The 12910-nt window shown below is 40.4% G+C and overlaps 1 protein-coding gene across 1 annotated transcript in view; it reads right to left on the minus strand.

The window, feature by feature from the left end:
- LOC138851705 (zinc finger protein 271-like) overlaps positions 1 to 11675 on the minus strand; it is a 42580-nt gene extending 30905 nt beyond the window's left edge. Inside the window, exon 1 of the mRNA XM_070081112.1 lies at positions 11438 to 11675. The gene's annotated coding sequence lies outside the window, so the exon portion shown is untranslated. The remainder of the gene's footprint in view (positions 1 to 11437) is intronic.
- Positions 11676 to 12910: the final 1235 nt, after the last annotated feature.

Consider the following 12910-nt stretch of genomic DNA (forward strand, 5'->3'; position numbering starts at 1 on the left):
GTGTCTTGCTGCTAGGCCGCTGTGAGAGTAGGAGAGTATGGGCCCAGCATCCCACAGACCTGGGCAGGCCCAGAGGGCAGCACCTTAGTGGCGCAAAATATGAATTAAGCTGGCAGTCAGCATAGGCTGTCTGTGCAGACAGTACAGGCTGTCTACATACACTCGGCCACCTGCCACATGGTCGTCCCGAACATGTCTGGCGGTAAAAAAAAAACTCAGTCTCTCTCTCGTAGGAACAGGGCACAGAACACAAAATAAAAAACATGTATATATACATATGAACATGGGAAAAAAACTTCCTACAGGGAGGGAAGAAAAAAAACATGTGGGGTGTGCTAAACATCGTGGTCAAAGGCAATGAGCGTCGAAGGGCATCACTGCACGCCTTCCTCTGTCTGGACAGATACTGCAACACAGGAGACATCGCTGTGGCTGAGCTGTGACATAACAGGTTACGGTCTCCTCTTGAACAGTGAAGCAGACATCGTAGGAGTCACTGCAGGTTTCACTCAACCTGGGGCACAACATGCTGGTGCCCTCGAGTGAGGCATTGTCAAAACTCGGCAACTGGGCAGGACTTCTGGCAAGCAACTCAGACTGGTACTGTCGCTGGGCTGTCACTGCCGGCGAGTGTGGAGTAAGACGTGAAGTGAGTCGTGGCAGAGACGACTGGGTGAAACATCTGGGAACCGTAACATCATACACCAGACTGCAGTGAGCGAGCTAGCAGTCAAAGTGACATCTTCTTTGTGCAGGAGCTCACTGAAGCTTGTGACACGAGGCTGACACAGCGCCTGCCGACAGGGCTAACTGCGGCTTGACGAGTGTCATTCTCTCGGCAGTTGGAGTTACAGCAGAGGTTAGTCTAAGCATCCCCAGACTTGTTTCTCTACATATAACTGCACTCTGAAGGTCTGGAGGTGAAGTGAAACAAATCTCGATGGGAATCGTAGCAAGTACAATTCTGCAGAATATCACGAGCGATGAGCATAAGAGCTTTCTGTACAAGACGGCTCGAACGCTCAGAGGCTGAGTAATATCTGCTGTCAAACGCACTGGTCACACCGGGTGACTTGACACAGTGGTGCTACACAGGGGTCTGGCTCAGACCACATTGGACACACGGAAAACTTTACACACACCCGCGGTACATGCGGTACAACATGGCTTAACTAGCAAATGATGCTTTTCTGTGCACAAAACTGACACTAAGCCATACACTAACATGTGAGAACACTGACTGAGAGGAATTAATTAACACATGACATATATCTTCTCGACAATACTGAAATAATTACTAGAACACTCTATGTGACATCAAGTGATGTCAGGCGTGATGTCAGCAGACATCTTGAGGTGACATCAGGCAGACATTGTGATGTAATGAAGTCGGCCAGCAGCATCAGTAACTCACGTGGCTTCGTCCACACCCCACGTGGCGTCAGGATCCACGTGGTGTCGTGAGCTACGTGGCATGCTGATCCACATGGCTTGCTGATCCACGTGGTTTGCTGATCTGCGTGGCTTGCTGATCCAAGTGGCTTGCTGATCTACGTGGCTTGCTGATCCATGTGGCTTGCTAATCCATGTAGCTTGCTGATCCATGTGGCTTGCTGATCCATGTGGCTTGCTGATCCACATGGCTTAGTGATCTACATGGCCTGCTGATCCACATGGCTTGCTGATCCACCTGGCTTCGAGTGGCCTCGGGCACTTGGATACACAGCTCTGGCAATGAATTCACACGGAAAACAGCAGAAAACACAACAGAGGGAGTGATGGCATGGTGGTGTATGGTAGGCTGGTGAGGTGTGAGTGTGCAGCAGGGCGAGCGTGGGCGAGGCAAGGAACGACCACTTCCTCCTCTTCTCTCCTTAAACACATGGAGAAACTCACACTGGACGCAGAAATCACCACAAACTCACCTCTGGTTTGCTGAAGCTGTGCTGAGCTGAACAGCAACAACAGAGGATACAAGTGATGCTGAACACATGACTTGAGAAACAGCATGGGACGCTGTAGCATGGGGTCACAATTCTTGAAGAAATTCGGCAAATTTCGGCTAGACCCTGCTTGTACCTGTGTCTGGAAACTGAAACGTGCAGACATGACATAAGGCTAACTCGATGAGAGACGGATGCTTCTTGTATAGGGTGATAAAGTGAAGATGACTTCATCCCTCTTCCATCCTCTCTCCGCGCAAACACAACTGCTGTGACCACCGCTTCCCACCATTTATAATGAGTTTGTTTGGTGTGGCAGTGGCGAGGAGTCACTGATAGAGCTGCGGAGGGTTCTTCTTGCTTTGCAAATGTCGTCAGTGGGTACACAGAAGTCTGTGTGCTGTGCCCATGGCCCGGGTAGGGCCATGCCCATGAGGGAGAGAGCTAGTAGGCCTTGTGTCTTGCTGCTAGGCTGCTGTGAGGTGCTGCCCTCTGGGCAGCACCTTAGTGGTGCAAAATATGAACTAAGCTGGCAGTCAGCATAGGCTGTCTGTGCAGACAGTACAGGCTGTCTACACATATGGTACAATGGTGCCATGTCATACAATGGTATCATATGGTACAACAGTACCATATGGTATAACAGTACCATATGGTACAATGTACCATATAGCACACTGTACCATATGGTACATTATACCATATGGTACTTTGTACCATATGGTACAGGGTACAGGGACCCTAATGGATATAAGTCTGACTTTTTTTGGTTATCCTAGGTTCTCCAAACATATGCTGCTATGTATGATATTCTATGTAACTTTATTTGTGTATACCTAAATAAACTTATGATGCCACATGTGCTTGAGTAAGTTTATTCAAGTGTACACAAATACAGTTACATAGATTATCATACATAGCAGGATATGTATAAAATACTAGGATAACCCAAAAAAAAGTCAGGGTGACTTATTTCCATAGGGATCCCTGTATCTGTACAATATGGTGTCCTGAACCATATGGTACCCTGCACCATATGGTACCCTGCACCATATGGTACCCTGCACCATATGGTATCCTGTACTGTATGGTACCCTATACCATACAGTGCAATGTACCATACAGTACCCTGTAACATATGATACCATATACTTTATGGTCAGTTGGAGATGTTGATGCCACAAGGCACCAACCAAGACTGAGTGGCAACACAAGTCACTGACTCAGCAGTTTCCAAGGAACATGTCGAGTGGCTGTACACTTGTAAATATATAATAGAACATTACTAATATACAACATTTTTGCATATTTTTGTTGTAAACAACTATTGTAAATGAAATAATGATGAAAATATTAGTGTGTTTATTGTGATGAATACAACAGCACCAACAATGAACCATATGGTATCATTGTACCATATGGTACTTTGTACCATATGGTACAATATGTACTATATGGTACAATGTACCATATGGCACTACTGCACCATATGGGACCACTGGGTACCATTGCACCATATGGTACCATTGTATCATATGGTACCATAGCACCAAATGGTGCCATTGTACCATATTCTACCATATGGTACCATTGCATCATATGGTGCCATTATACCATATGGTACCACTGTACCATATGGTGCCATTGCACTCTATGGCACCATTGTACCATATGGTACTATATGGTACCATTGTATTCAACACAATAACCGCACTAATATTTTCATCATTTTGTTTACAATAAACTTGTAAACAAGTTTTGTAAGCAATATAATGATAAACAAATTAGTGCAGTTGTGTTGAATACAATGAGTGTACACTTATACAATATACATTATACTGGTCTCACAGGCCACAAATGTTATTAGAAAAATAAAAAAAAATAGAAAAGAAAAAAGTATAAAAAAACGTAAAATAAAAAAATGCAGTTTTGCGGAAGTCACTAATGTTGCCGCCACCCGGTCATTTTGGGTCAACTTCCCGCCACTTTATCTCGGTAAGTACTGATAAGAATTTTTTTTTTGTTTTATTACCTTCACAAAAATATTATCTTTAATTCTGTAAGAAAAAATAATCTTTTTTTTTCAAAATTTCTTGGACACTGGGACACCCCTTCAGATTTTGGCCTTGGACCCTGAAAGGCTTAATTCCTTCATAAATGTTACCTTCCTCACACTCCAACAGCATGTCAAGTCCTAAAAATCATTTGTCTCCATTCGCTCCTATCTAACAAGCTCGTGCAGGCTTGCTGGAAGTTCCAGCCCCTCGCACACAAAAGCCATAAAAGAAATTGAAAAAAAAAAAAAAAATACTTCTTCTCTTATGCCAAATCTAAGGGAAAAACAACATCCAGCATTGGGCCCCTGCTTAGGCGGGATGAGACATGCACAAATGATAGCCAAGAAATGAGTGAGATATTAAAGTCCCAATACGACTGAGTGTTCAGCAAGCCACTGCCCAGACTAAGAGCCACCAATCCAAATGAATTCTTTATGAACGACACCCAAAATTTGGTCATCTCAAAAATCTCGGATATTATCCTAACTCCACAAGACTTTGAAAAGGCAATAAATGACATGCCCATGCACTCCACCCCAGGCCCAGACTCATGGAACTCCGTCTTCATCAAGAATTGCAAGAAGCCCCTATCATGTGCCTTCAGTATTTTATGGAGAGGGAGCATGTACACAGTGGTCATCCCACACACACTAAAAACAACAGACATAGCCCCACTCCACAAAGGTGGCAGTAAAGCAATTGCAAAGAACTACAGACCAACAGCAATAACATCCTATATCATAAAAATCTTTGAGAGGGTTCTGAGAACCAAGATCACCAACCACCAAGATACCCACCATTCACACAACCCATGGCAACACGGGTTTAGAGCAGGTCACTCCTGCCTGTCCCAGCTACTGGGATAAACAAAATACAGATGTAGTGTACATAGACTTTGCTAAGGCTTTCGACAAGTGTGACCATGGTGTAATAGCACACAAAATGAGTGATCAAGGAATAACAGGAAAAGTTGGTAGATGGATTTCTAACTTCCTGATAAACAGAACACAAAGAGTTCTAAAGTCCCAGGCAGCCATGGTGAAAAGCTCATAAGAACATAAGAACATAAGAAAGGAGGAACACTGCAGCAGGCCTGTTGGCCCATACTAGGCAGGTCCTTTACAATTCATCCCACTAACAAACATTTGACCAACCCAATTTTCAATGCCACCCAAGAAACAAGCTCCGATGTGCAAGTCCCTCTCAAATCCAACCCCTCTCACTCATGTACTCATCCAACCTAAATTTGAAACTACCCAAAGTCCTAGCCTCAATAACCCAACTAGGTAGACTGTTCCACTCATCAACTACCCTATTTCCAAACCAATACTTTCCTATGTCCTATGTCCTATGTTCCATAAGGCACAGTACTCTCTCCCATTCTATTCCTCATCCTCATATCTGACAGAGATGTGAGCCACAGATAGCTCCATGTCTTCCTTTGCAGATGACACCCGAATTGCCATGACAGTGTCCTCCATCAAAGACACCAAAAGACTCCAAGTGGACATCAACCAAATTTTCAAATAGGCCACTCAAAACAATATGAAGTTCTAACCATACAATAGAGTGAAAAAGTAACGTGAAGGATCTAGGAGCGATAATGTCAGAGGATCTCACCTTCAAAGACCACAACATTGTATCTACCACATCTGCTAGAAAAATGATAGGATGGATAATGAGAACTTTCACAACTAGGGATGCCAAACCCATGGTAATTCTCTTCAAACTGCTTGTTCTCTCTAGGTTGGAATACTGCTCTCTAGGTTGGAATACTGCTGTACACTAACTGCTCCCTTCAAAGCAGGCAAAATTGCTGACCTGGAGAGTTTACAAAGAACTTTCACAGCACACATAAGTAGGATAAAGCACTTAAATTACTGGGAACAACTGAAGTCCCTTGATTTGTATTCCCCGGAATGCAGGTGAGAAAGATACATGATAATATACACTTGGAAAATCCTAGAGGGATTTGTACCAAACTTGCACACAAAAATCACTCCCTATGAAAGCAAAAGACTTGGCAGGAGATGCAACATTCCTCTAATGAAAAGCAGAGGCACCACAAGCACACTGAGAGACAACACAATAAGTGTCAGGGGCCCAAGACTGTTCAACTGCCTCCCAGCATACATAAGGGGGATTACCAATAGACCCCTGTCTGTCTTCAAGAAGGCGCTGGACAGGCCAGGCTGGACCAGCCAGGCTGTGGTTCATACGTCAGTTTATGTGCAGCCAGAAGTAACAGCCTGGTTGATCAGGCCCCACGAGGCCTGGTCTCAGACTGGGCCGTGGGGGCATTGACCCCCAAAACTCTTTCCAGGTATACTCCAGGTATACACCTCAGGAAGACAGAAGCCATACTCTTTGGCACGAAACATAAATTGAAAAGGGTAAATAATTTTAATATCCAGTGTAATGGGGGAACCTATTAATACAGTAAATTCAGTAAATATCTGGGAATCCCCTTTAACCCAAGCATGTCAGGAAAACTAACAGGGAACAGTGTAGTATAAAAAGCAAATGCCAGACTAAAGTTCCTCTACAGACAAGGGCAGTGTCTACCTCCTGAGGCTCACAGGACCCTATATCTAGCTCTCATACAATGTATTATTGACTACTCTTGTTCTTAATGATACTCTGCCTTACAAAAAAAGCTGAAAGATAGGCTACAAATCACCCAAAAGAAAATGGTGAGATTCATTCTGGACCTGAGTCCAAGAGAGCTTGTAAGCCAGAATGAATTACAACTGGATATGCTAAATGTTTAAGACAGAGTAAATCAACTAAAACTGAATTACGTTTATAAAATTACTCAGAACCAGTGACCCCAGTATCTTAATGCTAATTTTGTTAAGGCTGGGAACCAGTGCAATTATAGAACTAGGGGAAAGGAGAAGAACTTTGCATTACCTAGAGTCAGTAGTCAGACTTCAAAGATATTTTTCTATATGGTGGAACCCCGAGTTTCGAACTTAATCCGTTCCAGGAGCTAGTTCTGAAGTTGAAACGTTCGAAACTCAAAGCAACATTTCCCATAAGAAATAATGTAAATACAATTAATCCGTTTCAGAAACCCAAAAATATTCACAAAAAACTAATTACAGCAGGGCCCCGCTTTACGGCGTTTCACTTTACGGCATTCCGCTAATACGGTCATTTCAAATTATGACCAAAACTCGCTATACGGCTCCCCCCACCTGACTTTCTAATACGGTCACCGCGCCCCACCCTGTTTGTTTACATTCTTCGTGAGCTCAGTAAGCACTAAGTCTCTCCATTTTGTCTGGAAACTCCAAAATTTCAAATGTTTTTAAAAGTTATTTCATATTTTATATATACTCTGATAATTATACTTATGTATACCTGTACTTAAATAAACTTACATACTGTGCTGGCATGCAGGTACACATTAAAATCAGTAAGAGTGTCTTATGTCTCCAGATGTCATATTAGTAATGATAATAATAATCATTGAGTCTCATTTAAATGTCGTATATTACGTTAAATACACATTTTCATTAATCCATCTATGATATTTTTTCAAAATTATATAATAAACACGATACATAACATAAAAAGATGATAAATACACCCCACAATAGAATAAATAAACATAAATATGAGATTTGGTAGCAGACGACTTGCACAAGTGACGCCATATTAGAAATGCTAATAATAATAATAATAATCACCGAGTCTCATTAAATGTTGTATATTACGTTAATATACACATTCATCAGCTCTCACCAAAGTAATAAAAAAAGCCAAACAACTATACTACTCCAGTAGATTCACAGACACTAGAGGAGATATAAAAAAGACCTGGAAAACACTCTCTCAGATTCTAGGGACCCACAAACTGAGAAAAACCAAGAATATTGTCCTAACTAAACCTAATGAAACACCACTACATCCCACTGACACAGCTAACAAGATAAACGACTTCTTCTCAAACATAGGATCTAATCTCGCCAGTAAAATCCCACATACCAATGCCCATGCCGGGGACTACCTAGATGGAAATTTCCCTAATTCCTTCTATCTTGCACCAACTGAGCCCACGGAAGTCATTGAGATCATAAAGTCACTTAAAAATAACTCGGGGAATCTGTCTCATGTCCCACCATTACTGTACAAGCAAGCGGCCCATGTCCTTTCGCATGCTATTTCATTACTTTTTAACAAGTCAATAGAGACTAGCACCTTCCCGAAACTACTCAAGATGGCAAGGGTTACACCAATACATAAAGGTGGTGACCCTACAGACTTAAACAACTATAGGCCAATATCTAACTTACCATTGCTATCCAAAATCTTTGAGAAACTCGTGCACAGGAGACTGTATTCATTTATAACGGCTCAAAACATACTCAACCCCTGCCAGTTTGGATTCAGGAAAAATAAAAGCACTAATGATGCAATCATAAAAATGCTAGATCTGCTTTACACAGCATTGGAAAATAAGGAATATCCACTAGGAATTTTTATTGACCTAAGAAAAGCTTTTGACACAGTAAACCACCAAATCCTACTCCACAAACTTGACCACTACGGTATAAGAGGCCATGCGCTTGCTTATTTCAAATCTTACATTACTAATAGGTATCAGTACGTCACCATTAAAGACACAGCATCAGCATGGTCCCCTGCTCTTCCTCATATACATCAAGGACCTTCCAAACGTATCCCAACACCTGAAACCCATTCTCTTTGCTGATGACACGACTTATGTCATCTCTCACCCTAATCTTGCCACCCTCAACACCATTGTGAATGAGGAGCTGATTAAAATATCGACTTGGATGACAGCCAATAAACTTACGCTTAACACTGACAAAACTTACTATATTATGTTTGGTAGCAGAGCAGGAGATGCACAAATTAACATTAAGATTGACAACACTCTAATTACCAGAAATAATGGGGGAAAATTCCTAGGCTTATACCTTGACAACAACCTGAATTTCAGCACCCATATCCAGCATATAGCCAAAAAAGTATCCAAAACGGTTGGGATCCTCTCCAAGATACGATACTACGTGCCGCAAAATGCCCTTCTCACACTATACCACTCACTTATTTATCCATACCTCACCTATGCTATTTGTGCTTGGGGATCAACTGCAGCAACACACCTAAAGCCAATAATAACCCAACAAAAAGCTGCAGTAAGAATAATCACTAAATCCCATCCCTGGCAGCACACCCCCCCACTCTTCAAAGATCTAAACTTACTCCCAGTTCAGTACATCCACACTTACTACTGTGCAATCTATATCTACAGGGCCTTAAACTCTAATATCAACCTTGACCTAAAACGCTTTCTTGATAGTTGTGACAGAACCCACAGGCATAACACCAGACACAAACATCTCTACGACATTCCCCGTGTCCGACTAAACCTTTACAAAAATTCAATGTATGTCAAAGGCCCTAAAATCTGGAATACCCTACCTGAGAACTCTAGAACTGCAGACACATTCATCACCTTCAAAACTACCATTAGAAAACATCTTATCTCCCTGATACACCCCGTCAACTAACTACACGAATACCACCTGGTGGTTCACACTTACACTCGCTCACTCATTTGACCATAAACAGAAATATTAATCTCAGTCTTAAAATAATGAATCCTGTGATACTCCAATACTGAAACTATATACTGTGCCAAAACAAAAGCATTCACATTGCTAAACTCACAAACTAGTATTTAGTCACTTAGCCATAATACCAACTTACCTCATAATTTGTAATATTTTACAATTAAGAATAAAACTAAGTATGCCCGAAATGCCTAGCCATGCTAAGCGTTCTAGTGGTACACTCTGTAATCACAATTTTACTACATGTAAACCAAACAATAACCAAATTTCTGTAAACTCAGCATTGTAATCCTTATAGAGAATAAACTTTGAATTTGAATTTGAATTTGAATATTAGAAATAATAATAATAATAATCACCGAGTCTCATTAAATGTTGTATATTACGTTAATATACACATTTTCATTAATCCATCCATGATATTTTTTTCAAAATTATATAATAAACACGATACATAACATAAAAAGATGATAAATACACCCCACAATAGAATAAATAAACATAAATATGAGATGTGGTAGCCAGATAACTTGTACAAGTGATGCCAAGAATAACATTTTCTCTAATCTAACATAAGAGAAAATGTGTTACTGGGGGTAACTGTAGAAAATTATTCCTTTCGTATGTATGTAAGTAAGTTTATTCAGGTATACACAAATACAGTTACATAGATTATCATACATAACAACATATGTGTAGAGAACCTAGGATAACCCAAAAAAGTCAGAGTGACTTATTTCCATTGCCTTCACTCAGAGCATCATTTCTTCTCAAAATGATGTTACATGAGAATGGGAGTGTTCTTCTTTATTTATTCTACCGTATCAATGTAGAGACAACCTGTACACAATGTAACTTGTACACAAACCAGACGTGTACACTTTGTTTACAAAACTTACCTTCGCCTGGTTTGTTTACATAACTCTGCGCCTGTCCTCTCTCATGCACTCATTCTTTCTCTCTCTCATTTATTCGTTTTATCTCATTTACTTACTCCTGACCCTACATTAAGACTACAAATATTTTAAGGTAAGTAATGAGTGAACTGTATATACATTTTATTGCTCTGGGATGCTTAAATGTAATAGAATATTATGTGTAGGTGGGTTGGCCTGGTATGGTAGCCCGGCTGACTACCATACATACCACACTTGATTTTTTACAATAAATACTACTCATCTCACCCTATATTTTAAGGTAAGTAAGTAAGAGTGAACTGTATATACATTTTATCGCTCTGGGATGCTTAAATATATAGTTCTACTGTCTTCAAGTTATGTCCTAGAATTTGTATTGATAAAGCCACTGGATGGCGAAACGTCTACAATAAAGATACCCAGATGTTGCACATGTGTCTTACTCTCATCATGCTTAAATATCATAGAATTGTATGTGTGGGTGGGGTGGCCTGGTATGGTAGCCTGGCTGACTACCATACATACCACACTTGATTTCTTACAATAAATACTACTTGTCTCACCCTAGATTAAGACTATAAATATTTTAAGGTAAGTAATGAGTGCACTATGTGTCTATTGTACTTTTTTATTGTTTTTTGATGCCTGGTTCTATTGCTAACTTAATATATGTTAGTGTAAACTTGTTATCTAGTGTTTGTATGCATTTGTACGTGGAAAAAAAGGGTGTTCCACTTTACGGCGGTTTCCGCTTTACGGCGGTAGCCTGGAACCTAACCAGCCGTATAATTGGGGCCCTCCTGTATAGAGATTAATTACAGTTTTACATACACACAACAAACATACATAATACAATTAGTAATAGATAAATAAACATTTAAATAAACATATAAAATAACATTTTTACTTACCTTTCTTGAAGATTGTTGATGGCACCTGGAAAATAGTGAGGAGTGAGGGAGCACTTATTGTCTGGAAGGGAAATCCTTTTCCATAGAGACTTTAGATAACAAGTCCTTATCTGGGGTTACTTCTCTTCTTCAAGATTTCCCTAAAATGGAAAATGGTTCTGTCAATGAACTTGCTGCAGAGATGGCTTGTTTCAGCTTGCTCAGGGTGATATTTTTCAGCAAATGCCTGCACCCTATTCCATATTGCACAAATCTCCTTAATCTCTGAAGAAGGCACCATCCACCACCATCCACCACCACCTCTATCCACCAATACCATCCACCACAACCACCATCCACCACCATCCATCACCACCAACATCCACCAATACTATCCACCACCACCACCATCCACCATCACCACCATGGTAGCTTATTTCACAGTCACACTTAATAAACAAGCACCAAACACAATGAATTAATTGTGAAATGTTTAAATGAGCATGCAAGTTAGTGTTCACTCAAGCATAAACAAAGCCAGACTGGCTCACGATGCCTGCGTGGGGGACGCAAGCAGGCTCGGGCAAGCAGACAGGTTTGGTATATGGTTCGAAACACCTGGCACGTTCGATACTCGAGACAAAATTAGTGTGAAAAAAAGTGGTCGAAACTCGAAGCATTCGATAGTCGATGTGTTCAAATCTCGGGGTTCCATGGTACAGCAATAAAAGAGTGGAACAGGCTACCTGTACATGTCAAAGCCAGTCATAACATGAGCCAGTTCAAGAAGACAGCCAAAATGTACCTCATGAATAAGGCTACAGAAAGGGAGGAGAGTGATTTCTTTCATGCATGAAAGTAACTAATTTTACTTCTGCCCTAATATATCTTCTTTTATTGTAACTGCTTTTACATATTTAAGATATTTACCTGTTTTTAACTTTTATATTATAAATAAAAATTATCACAAGGATCCCAATGGAAATAAGTCAACTTGTCTTACTTTTTCGGTTACCATAGGTTCTTTTTGGGTTATCATAGGTTCTTTTTGGGTTATCATAGGTTGTTTTTGGGTTATCATAGGCTCTTTTTAGGTTATCATAGGTTCTTTTTGGGTTATCATAGGTTCTTTTTGGGTGATCATAGGTTCTTTTTGGGTTATCATAGGTTCTTTTTGGGTTATCATAGGTTCTTTTTGGGTTATCATAGGTTCTTTTTGGGTTATCATAGGTTCTTTTTGGGTTATCATAGGTTCTTTTTGGGTTATCTTTTTTAAGATATTTACCTGTTTTTAACTTTTATATTATAAATAAAAATTATCACAAGGATCCCAATGGAAATAAGTCAACTTGTCTTACTTTTTCGGTTACCATAGGTTCTTTTTGGGTTATCATAGGTTCTTTTTGGGTTATCATAGGTTCTTTTTGGGTTATCATAGGTTCTTTTTGGGTTATCATAGGTTCTCTACACATATGCTGCTATGTATGGTAATCT

The sequence above is a fragment of the Cherax quadricarinatus genome, unplaced genomic scaffold (genome assembly GCF_038502225.1).
Source record: "Cherax quadricarinatus isolate ZL_2023a unplaced genomic scaffold, ASM3850222v1 Contig1723, whole genome shotgun sequence".
In the NCBI taxonomy this organism is placed as follows: Eukaryota; Metazoa; Arthropoda; class Malacostraca; order Decapoda; family Parastacidae; genus Cherax; species Cherax quadricarinatus.